Source organism: Bubalus kerabau, chromosome 1 (genome assembly GCF_029407905.1).
Source record: "Bubalus kerabau isolate K-KA32 ecotype Philippines breed swamp buffalo chromosome 1, PCC_UOA_SB_1v2, whole genome shotgun sequence".
In the NCBI taxonomy this organism is placed as follows: Eukaryota; Metazoa; Chordata; class Mammalia; order Artiodactyla; family Bovidae; genus Bubalus; species Bubalus kerabau.
In genome coordinates, this window is record NC_073624.1 from 145,647,202 (window position 1) to 145,668,782 (window position 21,581).

The 21,581-nt window shown below is 36.8% G+C and overlaps 1 protein-coding gene across 19 annotated transcripts in view; it reads right to left on the reverse strand.

The window, feature by feature from the left end:
• Window positions 1-21,581, reverse strand: part of CTNNA3 (catenin alpha 3) — a 1,911,430-nt gene that overhangs the window by 225,025 nt on the left and 1,664,824 nt on the right. The gene's annotated exons all lie outside the window — the stretch shown is intronic.

Genomic DNA, 21,581 nt, shown 5'->3' on the forward strand with positions numbered 1-21,581 from the left:
AACACCTATCCATAGGTCATATCACTAAGGGGTACTTAGAAATAAGAAACATCATAGCTTTAGTAAGAATAATACCCTCTGCAGACTTTCATAATGGACTCTGAATGTGAAAAGACCACTAATTAGAATGGTAAGATATTATGGAAGCAGTGATTTTTCTATCATTAACTGTATTTGTAAAATATCATACCAAGTTTTATAGCTTTTTTTTACTTAGTTCAACACAATAACTAAAAAAAAAAAAAAAACAAACCTTAGGATTAAAATTCCTTTCTTGAATGAAAGTAGAGAATACTAATATCAAGTGAAACTGAAAGTGTTAGTCACTTAGTCATGTCTGACTCTTTGCAACTCCATGGACTGTAGTCCGCCAGGCTCCTCTGTCCATGAAATTATCAAGGCAAGAATATTGGAGTGGGTTGCCATTCCCATGCTAACAATACAAAAAGGTAGCATGTAATGATTCTGACTAGAGCTTACAGCAGTGAAGCAGATGTGGGGGTGTGTGTTTGTGTATGTGTGTGTGAGTATGTGTGTAGTAAGCTTGCTCTTCTTTTAATGCTTCCTGGGAAACTGTTTTCTGGGAAACAGTTCTACTCATACCGACGACCCACAGACCTTAGCTTAAGTGCCACCATGTTTTCACCTTAGGGAGTCTAACCTCCCATGTTTAACCAGAAGTTGGTCCCTATTTCAGTAAGGTATCATGAGACTTCTAGTTTAATGTGCATAATTAATGCTAATTATATACCTATACTTCCTCTTGTATATGCTTAATATAACTATATATTTAGCTTATTTAAAAGTATAATAGTAAAATAATAAAACTAATTACAAATGCTCATTGCAATAAATACAGCTGGCAACTACTGTATTTCATCTACTTTATTCATGTGTTTCTCCCTGTGGCTTTCTCTGGAAGTAGTCTTAAATGTCACCAAGCTTATGCTGTGCATGTGTGGATAAAAATAATATTTAAAAAAACCCACTCAGGCTGTCTTTGAACGAACAATATTAAAGTGTCATCTATTTACAAAACTGAAGTTACATGCTAAATAAAACTAACAATAGCACATGCTATATATGAAACCAATAACTTTTTATAGCCTGATGAAAATAAAATCTAAGTACTCTTCAGCTAAATTATCTTTTCTTACTTTTCAACTCTCACCTTTTATTCTTATCTTTCCACCTCTTTGAAATAATTTAGTATGCCCATCATTTTTTTTTTTTCTAACATTGTTCTATCTTAAAACCTCCTTTTTCTGGCTAATCTTATTCACTATTCAGAAACAAGAAATGCTATTTGGTATCCGGAAAGGAGAAATTGTTTTCAAAATAGTTTTACAATGAGAGAGAGAATCTACTTAGAAACAGGATCCAGGCTATCAATGTGGCAAGATGAAAAAGTGTGCTATGTTCTATCTGAGAAAATTTGCTAGGCTTAATTTAATTACACTTAGTGGCTGCAGGGGTTGGGTGTGGATATGGGTCTGTATGTGTGTTTGGTTTGTGTATGATGCTAGTCTTTTGAAATTAAAAGGTATCAGGGGATTCCCTGGTGGTCCAGTGGTTAAGAGCCTGTGTTTTCACTGCTGAGGGCAAGGGTTAAACCCCTGGTCTCAAAACTAAAATCTCACAAACCATGAAGTTTGGCCAAAAAAAAAAAAGGGAAAGGGTATCAAACATTACTTTTTGTTATAATTTAAAAGGAGAAAAAAATACAGATTCTATTCAGAAGATATTTATGAATTGCTCTCTGTGCAGCAGAGTTATGTGTTATAAAATTGTCATAAATTATATGAGGTCACAATCATTTTTTAACAATCATGCCCCGAGGCATGTGGGATCTTAGTCCCCTGACCATGGATCAAACCCATGGCCTCTGCATTGGAAGCACAGAGTCTTAACCACTGGGTCACCAGGGAAATCCCTAGATCACCATCTTTATGAAACTAATGCTTCATTATCTAAGTTCTGTTTACCAAGTTTTACTCAAAATTTCATGAATATAGAAATATGTTATTCACATTCTCCTATGAACAAACACCCTTATTTGCACAATGAAAAACTTTGATTTGTACAAAATGTCTTGTTTGACTTGTTTTGTTAGACTCTCCAAGCTGCTCACTAATATGTATAAATTGTTTTAGCTTCATGCTAAAGTACACAGTGCAGTGGTTATCAAGATTTTCCATGATCTAAGGGATGGGGTAGTTTTTTAATTCCTCATGCTGTTTAACTGTCTTTTGATCCTACTAAGAAATTAGATCATCTAAGCACAGCTTTCACTTGAGATCTCAACTCTGGAATTCTTGTGTAATTAAAATAATAACAACTTGAGTATTATATTTTAAACTAAATAAGAAACAAGTTTAGTATTTGGGGGAATGAAGTCACAAAAACTAGGTTCTCATTTTTGCTTTTCATTCATTCATTCACTAAAACACAGAATTAACAAAATTTGATATTGTACCAAAAGAGTTTCCTGTCTAATGAGATAATAACACTTATTTATTCTGTGACCCTAGAAAGTTATTGGGTTTTGGTTTCATGAAATGTAAAAGAAAGATTGATGTCCTTGCCTTCTTCATAATTCTACATTTCACTTCTTCCTCATCAAATGTTATTGTGGGCAACTCCAGATGATGAATATAGATTTAACTTTGTGTGCATAATGTAAGCTAGTCTTTTCATTTTTATGTGATATAGTTTTATAAAGTCAGTTTCTCAGGGTAGGGAACATGGTATTTTCTCACTAAAATTTTCTTTCTTCTTTATGTCCTGAGATACAGTATAGAAGATAAATTAAGACTCTGCACATTGGGATGACAAACTTAAATTACAGTCTTGACACACCACAGGTTGCTGCTGTTGCTGCTGCTAAGTCACTTCAGTCGTGTCCGACTCTGTGCGACCCCATAGACGGCAGCCCACCAGACTCCCCCGTCCCTGGGATTCTCTAGGCAAGAACACTGGAGCAGGTTGCCATTTCTTTCTCCAATGCATGAAAGTGAAAAGTGAAAGTGAAATTGCTCAGTCGTGTCTGACTCTTAGCGGGTGACCCCATGGACTGCAGCCAACCAGGCTCCTCCGTCTATGGGATTTTCCAGGCAAGAGTACTGGAGTGGGGTGCCATTGCCTTCTCTGCACCACAGGTTAATGGTGGGCATTTGGGAAGTATATCAAGCTCTTTCAATTTTGAGGTATCTATCTTATAATACTTTAAAAAAATACATAAGAAAGTAATATGCAGTATTCAGTCTAGTGTCAAGCACACAATAAGCAAAGTAATATTAGCTACCATGTCATTCTAACTTGTGTCAAGAAACATTAGCTATGTTGTCTAATTACTATTGTTCAGTTCAGTTACTCAATCGTGTGTCTCTTTACAACCCCAATGGACTGCAGAACAACAGGCTTCCCTGTCCATCACCAACTCCCAGAGCTAGCTCAAACTCATGTCCATCATGTCGGTGATGACATCCAACCATCTCATCCTATGTTGTCCCCTTCTCCTCCTGCTTTCAATCTTTCCCAACATCAGGGTGTTTTCTAAGGGGTCAGTTCTTTGCATCATGTGGCCAAAGTATTGGAGTTTCAGCTTCAGCATCAGTCCTTCCAATGAATATTCAGGACTGATTTCCTTTAGGATTGACTGGTTTGGTCTCCTCAGTCCAAGGGACTCTCAACAGTCTTCTCCAACACCACAGTTCAAAAGCATCAATTCTTTGGCACTCAGCTTTCTTTATGGTCCAACTCACATCCACACATGACTACTGGAAAAACCATAACTTTGACTAGATGGACATTTTCTGGCAACATAATGTCTCTGCTTTTTAATAAGCTGTCTAGGTTGGTCATTGCTTTTCTTCCAAGGAGCAAGTGTCTTCTAGACTTCATGGCTGAAGTCACAATCTGTATTTTGGATCCCCCCAAAATAAAGTCTCTCACTGTTTTCATTGTTTCCCCATCTAATTGCGATGGAGATGGGACCAGATGCCATAATTTTAGTTTCTTGAATGTTGAATTTTATGCCAGATTTTCACTCTCTATTTTCACTCTCATCAAGAGGCTCATTAGTTCCTCTTCCCTTTCTGCCATAAGGGTGTATCCTCTGCATATCTGAAGTTATTGATATTTCTCCTGGAGATCTTGATTCTAGCTAGTGCTTCATCCAGACCAGCATTTTGCATGATGTACTCTGCAAATAAGTTAAATAAGCAAGCTGACAATATGCAGCCTTGACGGACTCCTTTCCCAATTTGGAACCAGTTTGTTGTTGCATGTCCAGTTCTAACTGTTGCTTTCTGACTTGCATACAGATTTCTCAAGAGGCAGGTCAGGTGGTCTGGTATTCCCATCTCTAGAAGAATTTACACAGTTCATTGTGATCCACACAGTCAAAAGTTTTGGCATACTCAATAAATCAGAAGTAGATGCTATCCTGGAAATCTCCTTCTCTTCTTATGATCCAAGGATGTTGGCAATTTGATCTCTGGTTCCTCTGTCTTTTCTTAATCCAGCTTGAAAATCTGGAAGTTCCCGATTTACATATTGTTGAGCCTCTCTTGGAGAATTTTGAGCATTACTTTGCTAGTGTGTAGGGTGAGTGCAATTGTGCAGTAGTTTGAGCATTCTTTGGCATTGCTTTTCTTTGGGATTGAAATGAAAACTGACCTTTTCCAGTCCTGTGGCCACTGCTGAGTTTTCCAAATTTGCTAGCATATTGAGTGCTGCACTTTCACAGCATCATCTTTTAGGATTTGAAATAGCTCAACTGGAATTCCATCACCTCCACTAGCTTTGTTTGTATTGATGCTTCCTAAGGCCCTCTTTTTTTTTTTTTAATTTTATTTTATTTTTTAAACTTTACATAACTGTATTAGTTTTGCCAAATATCAAAATGAATCCGCCACAGGTATACCTAAGGCCCTCTTGTCTTCACACTCCAGGATGTCTGGCTCTAGGTGAGTCATCACACTATCATGGTTATCTGGGTCATTAAGATCTTTTTTTAAAATAATTATTCTGTGTATTCTTGCCAATTCTTCTTAAACTCTTCTGTTTCTGTTAGGCCCATACCACTTCTGTCCTTTATCGAGCCCATCTTTGCATGAAATGTTCCCTTGGTATCTCTAATTTTCTTGAAGAGATCTCTAGTCTTTCCCATTCTATTGTTTTCTTCTATTTATTCGCACTGATCACCTTAGAAAGGCTTTCTTAAGTCTTCTTGCTATTCTTTGGAACTCTGCATTCAGATGGATGTACCTTTCCTTTTCTCTTTTGGCTTTCTCATGACACTGAAAGACAAACTCCCCACATCAGTACATGCCCAATATACTACTGGGGAAGAGTGGAGAAAGAGCTTCAGAAAGAATGAAGAGGCTGAGCGAAAGCAAAAACAACGCCCAATTATGGATGTGACTGGTAATGGAAGTAAAGTTTGATGCTGTAAAGAACAATATTTCATAAGAAGGTACAATGTTAGGTCCATCAATTAAGGTAAATTGAAAGTGGTCAAACAGGAGATGGCAAGAGTGAACACTGACATTTTAGCAATCAGTGAACTAAAATGGACTGGAATGGGCAAATTTAATTCAGATGACGATTATATCTACTACTGTGTCCAAACATCCCTAAGAAGAAATGGAGTAGCCCTCATAGTCAACAAAGGAGTCTGAAATGCAGTACTTGGGTCCAATCTCAAAAATGACAGAGTGATCTCTGTTTCCAAGGCAAACCATTCAATATCACATTAATCCAAGTTTATGCCCCAACAAGTAATGCCAAAGAAGCTGAAGTTGAATGGTTCTATGAAGACCTACAAGACTTATTAGAACTAACACCAAAAAGAGATGTCCTTTTCATCATATTGGACCAGAATGCAAAAGTAGAAAGTCAAGAGATACCTGGAATAACAGGCAAGTTTGACCTTGGAGTAAAAAATGAAGCAGGGTAAAGGCTAACAGAATTTTGCCAAAGAACACATTGGTCATAGCAAACACCCTCTTCCAACAACATAAGAGACGACTCTACACATAGACATCACCGGATGTTCAATACTGAAATCAGATTTATTATACTTTTGTAGTCAAAGATAGAGACCTTCTATATAGTCAGCAAAACAAGACTGGGAGTTGACTGTGGCTCATATTATGAACTCCTTATTGCAAAATTCAGATTAAATTGAAAACAGTAAGGAAAACCACTAGACCATTCAGGTATAACCTAAATCAAATCCCTTATGATTATTCAGTGGAAGTGACAAATAGATTCAGTTAATTAGGTCTGATAAAATGCCTGAAGAACTATGGATGGAGGTTCATGACACTGTACAGAAGGCAGTGATCAAAACCATCCCCAAGAAAAAGAAATGTAATTAACATTGTATTGAAATGTTAAATAAAGAATATTAGACCAAGAGTTAGAAGATTGTTGCTGGCTCAATCACTTACTAACTAGATAATATCAACCATGTTATTTTTAACTTTTAGATTTTAAATCATTTAGTCTATAAAATGGGATTCATTATATCTGAAAGGGCTTGAAATTCTAAATGAGTAAGGTATATTAAAGTGTGGTATAAATGTCAATTAGAGAACAGCTGTGAATATTACTGTTACATCACCTTTTACTTTTACCCACAGTTCATTAGATAATTGAAGAGAGTCAGGAAAAACCAACTCTTAAAGATGCTTAGTTTGCACTCAGAGAAAATTTGAGATAATTAAAGAACGGAAAGCTACCTTTCTTTAAAAGGCATATTGAAAGGCAAAAAAGAGAGATTCAGGAAAGGGCAAGAAATCAGCAGAGACGTGAAATTATGTGAAAAGCGATTCGGAGTAGGAGGAACTGCAAACTGCTTGTAGTCACCTAATGCTAATGAAATAGAGACTGGGAATACAATAGAGACTGGAAAAGCCGGACTGGAAGAAACAGAAGCTAGAATCAAGATTGCCGGGAGAAATATCAATAACCTCAGATGTGCAAATGACACCACCCTTATGGCAGAAAGTGAAGAGGAACTAAAAAGCCTCTTGATGAAAGTGAAAGAGGAGAGTGAAAAAGTTGGCTTAAAGCTCAACATTCAGAAAACTAAGATCATGGCATCTGGCCCCATCATTTCATGGGAAATAGATGGGGAAACAGTGGAAACTGTCAGACTTTATTTTTTAGGGCTCCAAAATACCTGCAGATGGTAACTGCAACCATGAAATTAAAAGACGCTTAGTCCTTGGAAGAAAAGTGATGACCAACCTAGATAGCATATTGAAAAGCAGAGACATTACTTTGCCAACAAAGGTCCATCTACTCAAGGCTATGGTTTTTCCTGTGGCCATGTATGGATGTGAGAGTTGGACTGTGAAGAAGGCTGAGCACCAAAGAATTAATGCTTTTGAACTGTGGAGTTGGAGAAGACTCTTGAGAGTCCCTTGGACTGCAAGGAGATCCAACCAGTCCATTCTGAAGGAGATCAGCCCTGGGATTTCTTTGGAAGGAATGATGCTAAAGCTGAAATTCCAGTACTTTGGCCACCTCATGTGAAGAGTTGACTCATTGCAAAAGACTCTGATGCTGGGAGGGATTGGGGTCAGGAGGAAAAGGGGACGACAGAGGATGAGGTGGCTGGATGGCATCACTGACTTGATGGACGTGAGTCTGAGTGAACTCCAGGAGATGGTGATGGACAGGGAGGCCTGGCGTGCTGTGATTCATGGGGTCGCAAAGAGTCAGACATGACTGAGCAACTGAACTGAACTCAACTGAACTGGGAAAAGAACCCAAGTGAAAAGGCCAGTGGCTGTCATACATCTGGTGCTTCTCTCTATGTAGTACATTTTCCCATGTAAAATCTAACTCAGATATCATATATACATACATGACATCACATGGAGACATGATTCAACTGAAGTTAGAAAACCCAAAACCCTCCCCACAAAGCCAACACAGAGGCCTCTGATTTATTTCTTTGGAAGATTCAGTAAAATACAGCAGTTCAAAAAGTAGAGGTCAACAGTTAAAATTATGTCAGGTTTCTTATTTGAACGAAGATCTTTATTAGCCTTTGGCCTAATTTTGGTAATTCATAGTTAACAAGTGGATATTTAAAATCACTAAACACTAAAAAAATCACTAAAAAAAAAAGTTGGCTTAAAGCTCAACATTCAGAAAACTAAGATCATGGCATCTGATCCCTTCACTTCATGGCAAATAGATGGGGAAACAGTGGAAACAGTGGCTGAAATTTTTGGGGGGGGCTCCAAAATCACTTCAGATGGTGATTGCAGCCATGAAGGAAAGTTATGACCAACCTAGATAGCATATTCAAAAGCAGAGACATTACTTTGCCAACAAAGGTCTTTCTAGTCAAGGCTATGGTCTTTCCAGTGGTCATGTATGGATGTGAGAGTTGGACTACAAAGAAAGCTGAGTGCCGAAGAATTGATGCTTTTGAACTGTGGTGTTGGAGAAGACTCTTGAGAGTCCCTTGAACTTCAGGGAGATCCATCCAGTCCATCTTAAAGGAAATTAGTCCTGGGTGTTCATTGGAATGACTGATGTTGAAGCTGAAATTCCAATATTTTGACCACCTGGTGCAAAGAGCTGACTCATTTGAAAAGACCCTGATGTTAGGAAAGATTGAAGGCAGGAGAAGGGGACAAAAGAGGATGAGATGGTTAGATGGTATCACCGACTTAATGGACATGAGTTTAGGTAAACTCTGGGAGTTGGTGATGAACAGGCAGGCCTGGTGTGATGTGATTCATGCAGTTGCAAAGAGCTGGACACAACTGAGCGACTGAACTGAACTGAAACACTATTACTTACAAATCTCCACACCTAATTTAAAACACTGCTAGTTGCACCTTGAGTGATCTATTTCTTTCATTTCTCCATGATTAAAAACAAACAAACAAAAAAAACCCCTGCAAAATGCTTTGATTACACATCTTTCTCAGTATTTCATCAGTTTAATTATTATGCATTACATATATGTACATATATGTGTATATATATACACAAACATACACATATACTACATTATATATACTAGCTTAATATGACTTTGTACTTCAGAAAAGATCAATACTCTTGGAATGATCATGTGAAAAAAAAAAATTGTTGAGGTTTAAAATTGAAATATTTGCTCTAAGATAGCCAGGGAAACTGTGCTGCAAAAGATTTTCATGGTCATTTTTAATCTCATTACTAATTAGAACCTATTATACATTGTAGTTTTTTTTTTAATTGAGCACATAAACAACATTACTGACTTTAATATATATTTGTTGCAACAAGTGCCCATGAATGAGATGGTGAATTCATTTTAAATAGGGTACTATCTCTCTTTCTGTGCCAACAACCTAAATCCAATTTTTATTCCAGTCAGAGCATCTGTTCCATATGGCATTTCTCCAAGGAGTTCTGATTCCTTTAAATGACTTCTGGTATTTAAAAATCAAGAACAGGAACTAGGTATGCTCATTCCAGCTAAGGCATCATGGTTCTAAGCCCTTTTAGTAAATGGAGATAGAAAGTTACTTTTGAAGATTATGACTCCATACTCACAAATAACAACAGTACATAAAAAATATAACATGGCAAATAGGGATTTACTCCAGAAATGCAAGAATGCTTCACTATTAGGAATTCCAATATAATTCACATTACTATATATATAAGTATAAAAGTTAAAAAAAAAAAGTATGATTCCACCAGATACACCAAAAAGCCTTTGATAAAATTCAATCAAAATTATATATAAATATATAAAAAATTCAATAAAACAGAAAGCTATTGCTACTCCCTTGATATGCAAAAAGTGAAGAGGAACTAAAAAGCCTTTTGATGAAAGTGAAAGAGGAGAGTGAAAAAGTTGGCTTAAAGCTCAACATTCAGAAAATGAAGATCATGGCATCTGGTCCCATCGATTCAATGGAAATAGATGGGGAAACAGTGGAAACAGTGTCAGACTTTATTTTTGGGGGCTCCAAAATCACTGCAGATGGTGATTGCGGCCATGACATTAAAAGACGCTTACTCATTGGAAGGAAAGTTATGACCAACATAGATAGCATATTGAAAAGCAGAGACTTTACTTTGCCAACAAAGGTCCGTCTAGGTAAGGCTATGATTTTTCCAGTGGTCATGTATGGCTGTGAGAGTTGGACTGTGAAGAAAGCTGAGCACCGAAGAATTGATGCTTTTGAACTGTGGTGTTGGAGAAGACTCTTGAGAGTCCCTTAGACTGCAAGGAGATCCAACCAGTCCATTCTGAAGGAGATCAGCCCTGGGATTTCTTTGGAAGGAATGATGCTAAAGCTGAAACTCCAGTACTTTGGCCACCTCATGCGAAGAGTTGACTCATTGCAAAAGACTCTGATGCTGGGAGGGATTGGGGTCAGGAGGAAAAGGGGATGACGGAGGATGAGATGGCTGGATGGCATCACCGACTCCATGGACATGAGTTTGATTGAACTCCAGGAGTTGGTGATGGACAGGGAGGCCTGGTGTGCTGTGATTCATGGGGTTACAAAGAGTCGGACACGACTGAGTGACTGAACTGAACTAATATGCTGTACGTATATCAGCTCTAAAGCTGGCATGCCATGTAAAAATACCACAGGTATTCCCCCTAAGATTAGAAACAAGATGAAATGCCAAATGCTTCTATTATTTAACATTGAGAAAGTAATCATAATTGGAAAGACTAAAAGCTTAATATAAAACCTCACATTGAACTATTTACTTTAATCCCTATTATCCATGTCAGCTTTAAATCCAAAGTTACAAGTCTCAGTAAAAGGCAAACCATAAATATAATCTAAAAAGAAAAAGCAAATATCATAACCAGATTCAGATATGACACAGCTTTTAAAAGTACAGAGGAAAAAAAAAATGAAAATGTAAAGAGAAAAAAAAAAGAATGGGGGAAAGAAATACAAAACATCCAAGAACTGTGGGATCATTAGAAAAGGTGTAAAAGTGTGAGTGAAAGTGTTAGTCACTCAGTTGTGTCCAACTCTTTGCAACCCCATGAACTATAGCCAACAGGCTTTTCTTTCCATGGAATCCTCCAGGCAAGAATATTCTACTGGGTAGCCATTCTCTTCTTCAGGGGATCTGCCCCACTCAGTGATGGAACCCATAGCTCCTGCATTGCAGGCACATTCTTTACCATCTGAGCCACCAGGGAAGCCCAGAAAAGGTATAATAAACAGATTAGAGAAAGAGAAGAGAAAACAGAGCAGAGGAAATACCCTGAGTGATAATGGCTGATAATTTTCAAAAAGTATTGACAAACCAAAACCCCAAAATTTCAGATACTATCAAGTAGGACAAACAACACATAACTAAACCTAGGCATATTATATCCAACAGCAGAAAACTAAAGGTAAATAACAAATTGTCAGAGAAGTTAGAAAGATAAAGTCCTTTATCTTTGGAGTAAAAAGAATAAGAATTTCAAGTTACTTCTTACCAGAAACCATGCAAGGAGAAGCAGAGTGAAATATTAAAAGTGCTTACAGAAAAAAAGAAAAATAAAACATCAGCTTAGAATGCTATCTACAAAAAAGTATCCTTTGAAAGTGAAGGGGAAAAAGTTTCTTTGTTTTGGCAAAAGTACCATAATAATATAAAATGTTCATAAGAGAGGAAACTGGGTATGAGCTATGTGGGAACTCAAGGCAGAAAAAATAATTGTAGGCTTATTTATGATAATTCTTTATGTAGTTTGCCCATGCAGTAATCAAAAGCCTCATTTCCATGACCGATGTAAAAGGATAAAATGTCTGAATCTTTACGTATTACTCTGACTTAATGAAAGTAATTTAAAATTAATCTTCACTTGTTTACAAATTCAAATTTCTCAACTAAACAACCAGCAAAGCCAAAGTTACTCCAGGCTTTCTGCTCTTGCTGTTTTCCTCTGCCCTGTGTGATTTTCTCCCTACTGACTGAAAGAAAGGGATTCTAAAATCTGACAGATTAACAATGAAATCTTTTACACCATTTCCTGAGATTCATCTCAGATTTATGGCTGCACACTTAGAGATATCATGATGCAGAAATGTTGGGCAAGAAATAAAACTATTTCCCCTTTCTTACTTCAGTGGAGTACAATTTCCATTTATTCACACTGTATTTCCTCACACAATATGTTCTTCAGACCGAAGGCTATAAATCTGAAAATATCTATATGCAAGACTACTCCTGACACCACTTATACTTTGCTGGCATTTTGTTCCAGCTCCAGAGTGTCACTCATATCTCATATGAATGGCTCACAACATGTACTGACTTAGAATTTCCTCTGCAAATTGAAAGATCCTCTGTTGACTACAATACTCTTATTATGATTTATTATAAATGACACTAACTTGTTAATGACTTAAAAGAAAATCTGTTTATGAGTATTCAGAGTTTTCCCAGCTGGTTTTCCCAGGTTTTACAATTAGTTTTAAATTTTGAGAGTGAGCATCTCCTCCTTTTTCCTATCTATTTTACTATGAAGAATATGTAAAACATTTAAATTACAACATTTCTCATACTATAATAGAGAAGCACAATGAACCCTCTTATTGTGGTAATTTATGTGTCAAATGAAGGGCATGAAGAGACGCTGCAAGCAGCATGCAGCTCTAGGTGGAACTCATGGGCAGCAGCCCTAGTCTTGAGTTGTCCCTGAGATGATGTGTGGGTGAGACAAGGATGGAATATTCTGGGAATGACGTTCTGTCTTCTTCTTGTTCTTTTTCCTAGCAATTTAATGAGGGACCAAGAAGTTCAAAGGGGCATGCTGCAATAGGAGGTTTTGTGATTCTGAAAGGAGACTTATTAGTGAATACAAGGATCTAGCAATTGCGTGATGTTCAGGGTATCTGCTAACCATGCTGAAAGCGCTGTAGACCTTTGCTAGAAGTTGATGTTTTGAGCAGTCAATACTTTGTGTGCAGGATACAGACCAATATTCCAGCTAATTCACTGCCAGACAACACAAAGAGACCTGGGACATTTGAAATAAAGAGATCCTACTTGTTATTCCTCATCTTTCAAATGTTTATACCAAAATCAGAGCTAGAGGTACTAACAAGATTTTTTTTTTTTTTTTTGCCTGAATACATAAAACCCTGCCTTTTGAAGGGGTTTCAACCACATGACCTGTCTTTTGATAATGTTGTGCTTTTCTCCTCTCACTTCTTTCAGATATATATAAACCACATCACAGGATTTAAGTTACTTTTTAAAAAACAGTACAGTACATTAAAAATCTTGTTAATGCAACTTTCTAAATACTTTGCTCTCTCTACCAAAGCTTAGCAGTGCCTATTTATTTCTGTGCCCAGTTTAACAAACATCATGTATACAATCTAAAAACGTTTAGACAGCTATCCATTTATTAATCTGTTGAGAAGAGCAGGAAACAATTCTGTTAGTTAGCTATCGTGTACCGGTCTTTGATTGCATTTTCTCTACTTTACAGAGTCCCAAGAAGCTGAAGATCAGAAAATTTATCCTACACCATTCTGCTAAGAAGGGCTTCCCTGGCGGCTCAGAGAGTAGAGCATCTGCCTGCAATGCAGGAGACCTGGGTTCAATCCCTGGGTCAGGAAGATCCCCTGGAGAAGGAAATGGCAACCAACTCCAATATTCTTGCCTGAAAAATCCCATGGACTGTGAAGCCTGGTAGGGTACAGTCCATGAGGTCGCAAAGAATCGGGCACAACTGAGCAAATTCACTTTCACTTTCACCAGTCATTGATGGCATTTTCTCCACTTTCAGTTCATTTCAGTTGCTCAGTAACGTCTGACTCTTTGTGACCCCATGAACTGCAGCACGCCAGGCCTCCCTGTCCATCACCAACTCCCGGAGTTCACTCAGACTCACGTCCATCAAGTCAGTGATGCCATCCAGCCATCTCATCCTCTGTCGTCCATTTCTCCTCCTGCCCCCAATCCCTCCCAGCATCAGGGTCTTTTGCAATGAGTCAACTCTTTGCATGAGGTAGCCAAAGTATTGGAGTTTCAGCCTCAGCATCAGCCCTTCCAATGAACACCCAGGACTGATCTCCTTTAGGATGGACTGGTTGGATGTCCTTGCAGTCCAAGGGACTCTCAAGAGTCTTCTCCAACACCACAGTTCAAAAGAATCAATTCTTCGGTGCTCAGCCTTCTTCACAGTCCAACTCTCACATCCATACATGACTATTGGAAAAACCATAACCTTGACTAGACGGACTTTTGTTGGCAAAGTAATGTCTCTGCTTTTCAATATGCTATCTAGGTTGATCATAACTTTCCTTCCAAGGAGTAAGCGTCTTTTAATTTCATGGCTGCAATCACCATCTGCAGTGATTTTGGAGCCCAAAAAAATAAAGTCTGGCACTGTTTCCACTGTTTCCCCATCTATTTCCCATGAAGTGATGGGACCGGATGCCATGATCTTCGTTTTCTGAATGTTGAGCTTTAAGTCAACTTTTTCACTCTCCTCTTTCACTTTCATCAAGAGGCTTTTTAGTTCCTCTTCACTTTCTGCCATAAGGGTGGTGTCATCTGCATATCTGAGGTTATTGATATTTCTCCCAGCAATCTTGATTCCAGCTTGTGTTTCTTCCAGTCCAGCGTTTCTCATGATGTACTCTGCATATAAGTTAAACAAGCAGGGTGACAATATACAGCCTTGACATACTCCTTTTCCTATTTGGAACCAGTCTGTTGTTCCATGTCCAGTTCTAACTGTTGCTTCCTGACCTGCATACTGATTTCTCAAGAGGCAGGACAGGTGTTCTGGCATTCCCATCTCTTTCAGAATCTTCCACAGTTTATTGTGATCCACACAGTCAAAGTCTCTGGCATAGTCAATAAAGCAGAAATAGATGTTTATTCTGGAACTGTCTTGCTTTTTCGATGATCCAGCAGATGTTGGCATTTGATCTCTGGTTCCTCTGCCTTTTCTAAAACCAGCTTGAACATCTGGAAGTTCACAGTTCATGTATTGCTGCAGCCTGGCTTGGAGAATTTTGAGCATGACTTTACTAGCGTGTGAGATGAGTGCAATTGTGCTCTAGTTTGAGCATTCTTTGGCATTGCCTTTCTCCACTTTCAGACTTCTAAAAAGCTGAATATCAGAAAATCTATCCTATGTCATTCTGCTAAGAAGTAGAAGAGCCAATTATGAGCCAGGATTTATACAAGATCTGCCTGACCCCACAATGAAACTCTTTCTATGACCCTTGTGATAGTAACTCGACTATCATAAGTAAATGGTAGAGAATGCAACACTATAATGATTAAGGAAGATCCCCTGGAGAAGGGAAAGGCTACCCACTCCAGTATTCTGGCTTATAGAATTCCATGGACTGTATAGGCCATGGGGTTGCAAAGAGTCAGATACGAGTGAGCGACTTTCACTTTCACTTTTTTTCAAGGATTAAGGATCTGACAGCACTATGTAACAAATATTTTGTTCTATTTTCCCCAAATTTTAAAAAATTTGTTGGAGTATAGTTGATTTTACAATGTTGTGTTAATTTCAGGTGAACAGCCAAGAAAGTCGGTTATACATATATGTGCCCCCTCTTTTTTAGATTATTTTCCCATATAGGCCATTACAGAGTATTGAGTAGAGTTTCCTGTTCTATACAGTACGTCCTTATTAGTTATCTATTTTATATATAGTAGTATACTCATTTAATTCTAATATTATAGATAATACTGGCAGACAGTGTTTTAAAAAAAGAGAAAGTATATTAAAATAGTAAATAAAAAGTAACCATATGGAAACAAAAGCTGAATAGCAGAAGAGGGAAAGTTAGAATTTCTTTTTTAAATAGTGATAACACTTAGTAAATTCTTTCAAGTCTGTCTGCTTAATGGCTTTATTACCAGAATGACAAGCCAAGTTAAGTACTTAAACAATCTGAATTTCTGATAATGTAACATATTATTATATCGAGTATTTTTGAAACTATTTTAATATTTAAGTGCTTTTCTCCCTAATACAAATATCACATATCAGTAACATGGAATTCAATTACAAAATATGAATCATTTAACATAAATTTGCTATCCTGAAAATTGGAATATATATGCATTATTGATTGAAATATGCTTACAGTATCAAAAATGCATGGAGTTTCTTCAGTGGTTTAAAAGCTCGATATAAAGATGTCAAGTAATAGCTACTGAAATACAAGGGGGTTTGGAGCATTACAACTGTGCTTTCTATATTGTTCCGAGAGCTAACTGGTCCATGATTTTTAAAAACTTCTTTCTGAAAAGTTGAAATAAGGCCCAGGATAAGAACTTAGATCACTGATGAAGTAAAACTGTCACTGTTCTATTTGGTCATTAAATATATCTTCCCTCTGTCTACTAAGAACAGTAGTTCTGTCACAAATCTTGTTTCTTACTTACAATTAATTAAGTGAAACTAAAAAGTTTAAAGCTACAACAAATCAAATTTAATTTAAATGGCTATAATAACTTAAACAAAGATAAATGGAATGGCTTTCTGATGCTTCATTACTTCCTCTAATTCCTTTTAAAACATTTCTATAGGAAAAACCAAAGGATGGGGAGGGAAGGGTTGACCACTGGAATCCCAATGAAACTATCGATATAGTACCTCAACCTCCAGTGGCCCCAGAATCAGTTCTTTCTACTTATCCCATTCCCTTTGTCATCTCAACTTTGTAACTTGAATTTTAAACATATATATGATATAACTGTTACAGTTTAATTTATCTTGAACTTTAAACCATATGTCAGTTCTAATGTGGAAATGTAATGTTGATTTAGGAGTCTCATTAAAAACATGGCTAAATTATCAATTAATTACTTAATTACAAGCTTAAAATATGTCATATTGTATATTCCAAGATTGAAGTATTTTACCACTACAGGGCATTTAAATGCATAAAAAATTCTATATCCTGATAAAATCCTATTTTCTTTTTCTTTTTTTGCTAAGGCAATTTATTTTCATTATGTCATAAATTCATTGCATTACTGTGATTTCTTTTTTTAATATAATATCCTTAAAACCTCTATTTATAGTTTGTGCATAGAACTGAGAGTAAAATGGAATTTATTACACGTAGGCCAACCAATTAAAAAAAAATGGGATCAGGTCATATAATGTTTATGTTTTGTTTCCATGGTTATGCAAGAAAATAAATTTTCAGTCAATTATACACTTTTATGCAGGGCTTCAGTTTAGTTCAGTCACTCAGTTATGTCTGACTCTTTGTGACTCCATGGACAGCAGCACACCAGGCCTCCCTGTCCATCACCAACTTCTGGAGCTTGATCAAATGCATGTCCATTGAGTCAGTGATGCCATCCAACCATCTCATCCTCTGTTGTCTCCTCCACCTGCCTTCAACCATTCCCAGCATCATTGTCTTTTCCAAAGAGTCAGTTCTTCACAACAGGTGGCCAAAGCATTGGAGCTTCAGCTTCAGCATCAGTCCTCTCAATGAATATTCAGGATTGATTTCCTTTATGATTGACTGGTTTGATCTCCTTGCTGTCCAAGGGACTCTCAAGAGTCTTCTCCAACACCACAGCAGGGCTTATTTTTGCTTATTTAATTTTATATTTTTTATAGTTTATCCAACTGAACATCCCAGAATAACATACTGCTGAATTCTAAAAATGTTGAGAATTTAGTTAATTTATTTCTTTAGCCAAGAATATATGAAATGGAAAATGTGCTGTGGGGTGGTTAGCTCTTAATTTTTTAGTAAGTCAAATTCTCAAATAATTTAACAGCTGAAGCTACACTGAAGGGTGTACATAGGGAAATCTCACTACTACTGTTGATACACACTCCAACATTTATCACGTATATACTTTTAGGGAAATCAATCTCTAGTTTATTTTCTTGAGTATTTCTTTTAGGAAAGTGCTAGATAATTATATGTGTGCCACTTCCTCACTTCTTTTACAAAAGGTAGTGATAGACGCTGTTCTCTTCCCCACTTTTTTCACCCAGTATATCCTTGTGAACACCCTACATCAGTACATAGGTGTCTTCCTCATTAATAAAGGGGAACCAGTTGACTACTTGTCACTGGGAATAAAAACAATAGCCTTTTAGCCTTCTTCCTGCTGTCTATCCACATGTTGTTGAAAACCTAACATCAGTAAGTTCTGTTTTACAGTTCCAGCACTTGACTTCTCTTTTGAAAGCCACTTGCCACACAAAGACAAAAAGCAATACAGATTATAACCACACCATACAGATATGGAAGCAATAGAGAGAGAGATATCCTTTATGCCACAGAGAGATCTGCCTGGCTAGATGGGAATAGTTGCATTTTACACACCACTGAGAGGTCCCCCCTAAAAGAGATCCTCTCCCACAAATGGTTCTATATATTATTTATAGGAAAAATAGGTCAGGAGTTCTCAAATGACTACATGGAAATAGTCACTTGGTGGAGGAAACAGTCTTATAGAAACAGGTAAATTCTGGGTCTCAAAGGTGCTTAGCAGCAAATTTTTGTTGTGCTAACTCAGATCTCCTGAGTCAGCTTATTGCTAAATTGCTAAAAGAGAGAAGGGAATGAGTCTCCATGGCCACCTGAGTTTGTCTCCCTTCACGGGGTGCTTTTATTTGTTCATGAGAATTAAGGCTTTTTCACAGATATGTGGAGCAACAAAGAGTCAAAATGAAGCTAAGTTCACTCACTAAGTGGCTCTTTCTTGTATCCAGGCTACATTATGAGATCCAAATTTGAGTCTTAGTAAAATTCAACATACTGGCCTTTCTAGGCCATTTGCAATGTTAAAGCAGGATAGCAACATTTTCTACTGAATAAAATTGAACAGTATAAACTTAAAGTAATAAAATGAAATACATCTACTTAAGGAAAACATCAACTGATTTGCAGTGAATTACAGGCACTGGAGGAAATTTATTAAATCTCTCCCACTCTGTTGATACCACTTAGAACCTCAAGGAATATCGATTGGGGTTCAGTCATAGACAAGATTTTAGACACTAGGATAAGACAAAGAACACACATTATAAATGAACCACATTAGATTTTTTTTCTAATAAGTACATTAAATAAATTAATGCTTAGGAAATCTAATGGAGGCAGAAGCAGTGAAGGGTAGTTTTATGGAAATAATGCCAGATTTTCTGTAGAATACAGATTTTGACTGGTTGGAAATCCAAGGAAGAATGCTTTCGCTCTGAAGATATAAACCATCTTATAAACTGAGTTGTTATTGGAAGTTAGAAAATCTTTGTTGCCGTGTTGTTGCCTTGTGTTTTCATGATTATCCTACTCGCATCTCCCTTGGTAAATCTTTGGTTCGGGGTAGAGCGCCATTACTAGAAATACGTTTACAGAATTCGTCTTCAAAATAGAAGGAAATGGTTTTCACCTAAATATTATATACTCTCTACACTAGTGCATTAGCTGTATTGTGACTCAGGGACAATCATTCTATGAAATGGAATTAAAGACACAATACAATTTTTCTTTTAAATTTCCATAACTAGATTTGTAAAGTACAGCTATAATTCATATTCTTTGAAACAAGTGAAAATTAACAAGATTAATGAAAAAGTTATTAGTTTACCACTTGCCCTCCTTTCCTACTCCCTGAAGCTACTAGCATGATGTGTAGCTTCCTCATTTTAAACAGGTGTTTGTGCATCTGTAGTATGTCTCTCTCTGTAGAAAAACAGATGGAGCCTTCATTCTTTTTATAGGCTCCATATTAGTCCATAGTACCATATTTTTCAGACTTAGCCATTTCATGGACACTTGGGTTGCTTTCCATTTTATTTTGTTGTTCTGGTCATTTATTTAACAGAAGAAAAAATATTTTTAATATAAACCTATTTGAAGTGCTTTTATTCCTATAAAATGTTAAAAACTAGAATTATGGGTTAAATTTTAATTTTAATAGTAACTTCAAGTTTATTTTCTATCACAATCTATACTTCCATATATACAATAATATGATTCTATAACTTGTTTTTCCCCAATTTTGGGGAAAATCATCATTTAAAGGGTGATACAGGGAGTCTATTGTTTTATTTCATATACCCATGATGATAAATAAGGTTCTAAGTCATAGTTTTATTGCCCAAGTGTTCTTTCTTTTGATTAGACTATTTTACTGAGGAATTGTTTATTTTTTGAATTATTTTTAAGAACTCTTAATATATACTAAGGATATTAATGATTTCTAGCTTATAATCAAAATATTTTTCTTAAAATTCTTTTTACTTTGTTTATGGTATATTATGGTTATATATATATTATATATATTAACTTATATTTTAATGTAATCAAATGCATCTAATTTTACCTATGTCTCTTATTCCCTTGCCTTGGTTAAGACCATATCACCAAAACAATGTTGCACAAATATTATCAGCTAGCATTTCAAAATAAATACATATGTGTGCATATATATACATATGTGTGTGTATGCAAAAACATTTAGATCATGTGTGTGTCTGACAAAATGGAGAAGGGAATGGCAAACCACTTCAGTATTCTTGCTTTGAGAACCCCATGAAAAGTATGAAAAGGCAAAAAGATAGGACACTGAAAGATGAACTGCCCAGGTCGATAGGTGCCCAATATGTTACTGGAGATCAGTGGAGAAATAACTCCAGAAAGAATGAAGAGATGGAGCCAAAGCAAAAACAACACCCAGTTGTGGATGTGACTGGTGATAGAAGCAAAGTCCAATGAGTAAACAGCAATATGGCATAGGAAACAAGAATGTTAGGTCCATGAATCAAGGCAAATTCAAAGTGGTCAAACAGGAGATGGCAAGAGCGAGTGTTGAATTTTAGGAATCAGTGACCTAAAAGGGACTGGAATGGGTGAGTTTAACTCAGATGACCATTTTATCTACTACTATGGGCAAGAATCCCTTAGAAGAAATGGAGTAGCCATCATAGTCAACAAAAGAGTCTGAAATGCAGTGCTTGGATGCAATCTCAAAAACGACAGAATGATCTTTGTTCATTTCCAAGGCAAACCATTCAATATCATGGTAATCCAAGTCTATGCCTTGACCAGTAATGCTGAAAAAGCTGAAGTTGAACGGTTCTATGAATAACTACAGGACTTTCTAAAACTAACACCAAAAAAAGATGTCCTTTTCATTATAGGGCACTGGAATGCAAAAGTAGGAAGTCAAGAAATACCTGGAGTAATGGGAAAATTCAGAGAAGGCAATGACAATCCACTCCAGTACTCTTGCCTGGAAAATCCCATAAATGGAGGAGTCTGGTAGGCTGCAATCCATGGGGTCACTAAGAGTCGGACATGACTGAGTGATTTCACTTTCATTTTTCACTTTCATGCATTGGAGAAGGAAATGGCAACCAACTCCAGTGTTCTACCTGGAAAATCACAGGGATGTGGGAGCCTGGTGGGCTGCCGTCTATGGGGTCGCACAGAATCAGACATGACTGCAGCGAATTAGCAGCAGCAGCAGCAGAATGGGAAAATTTGGCCTTGGAGTACAGAATGAAGCAGGACAAGGCTAATAGAGTTTTGCCAAGAGAATGGACTGGTCATAATAAACAC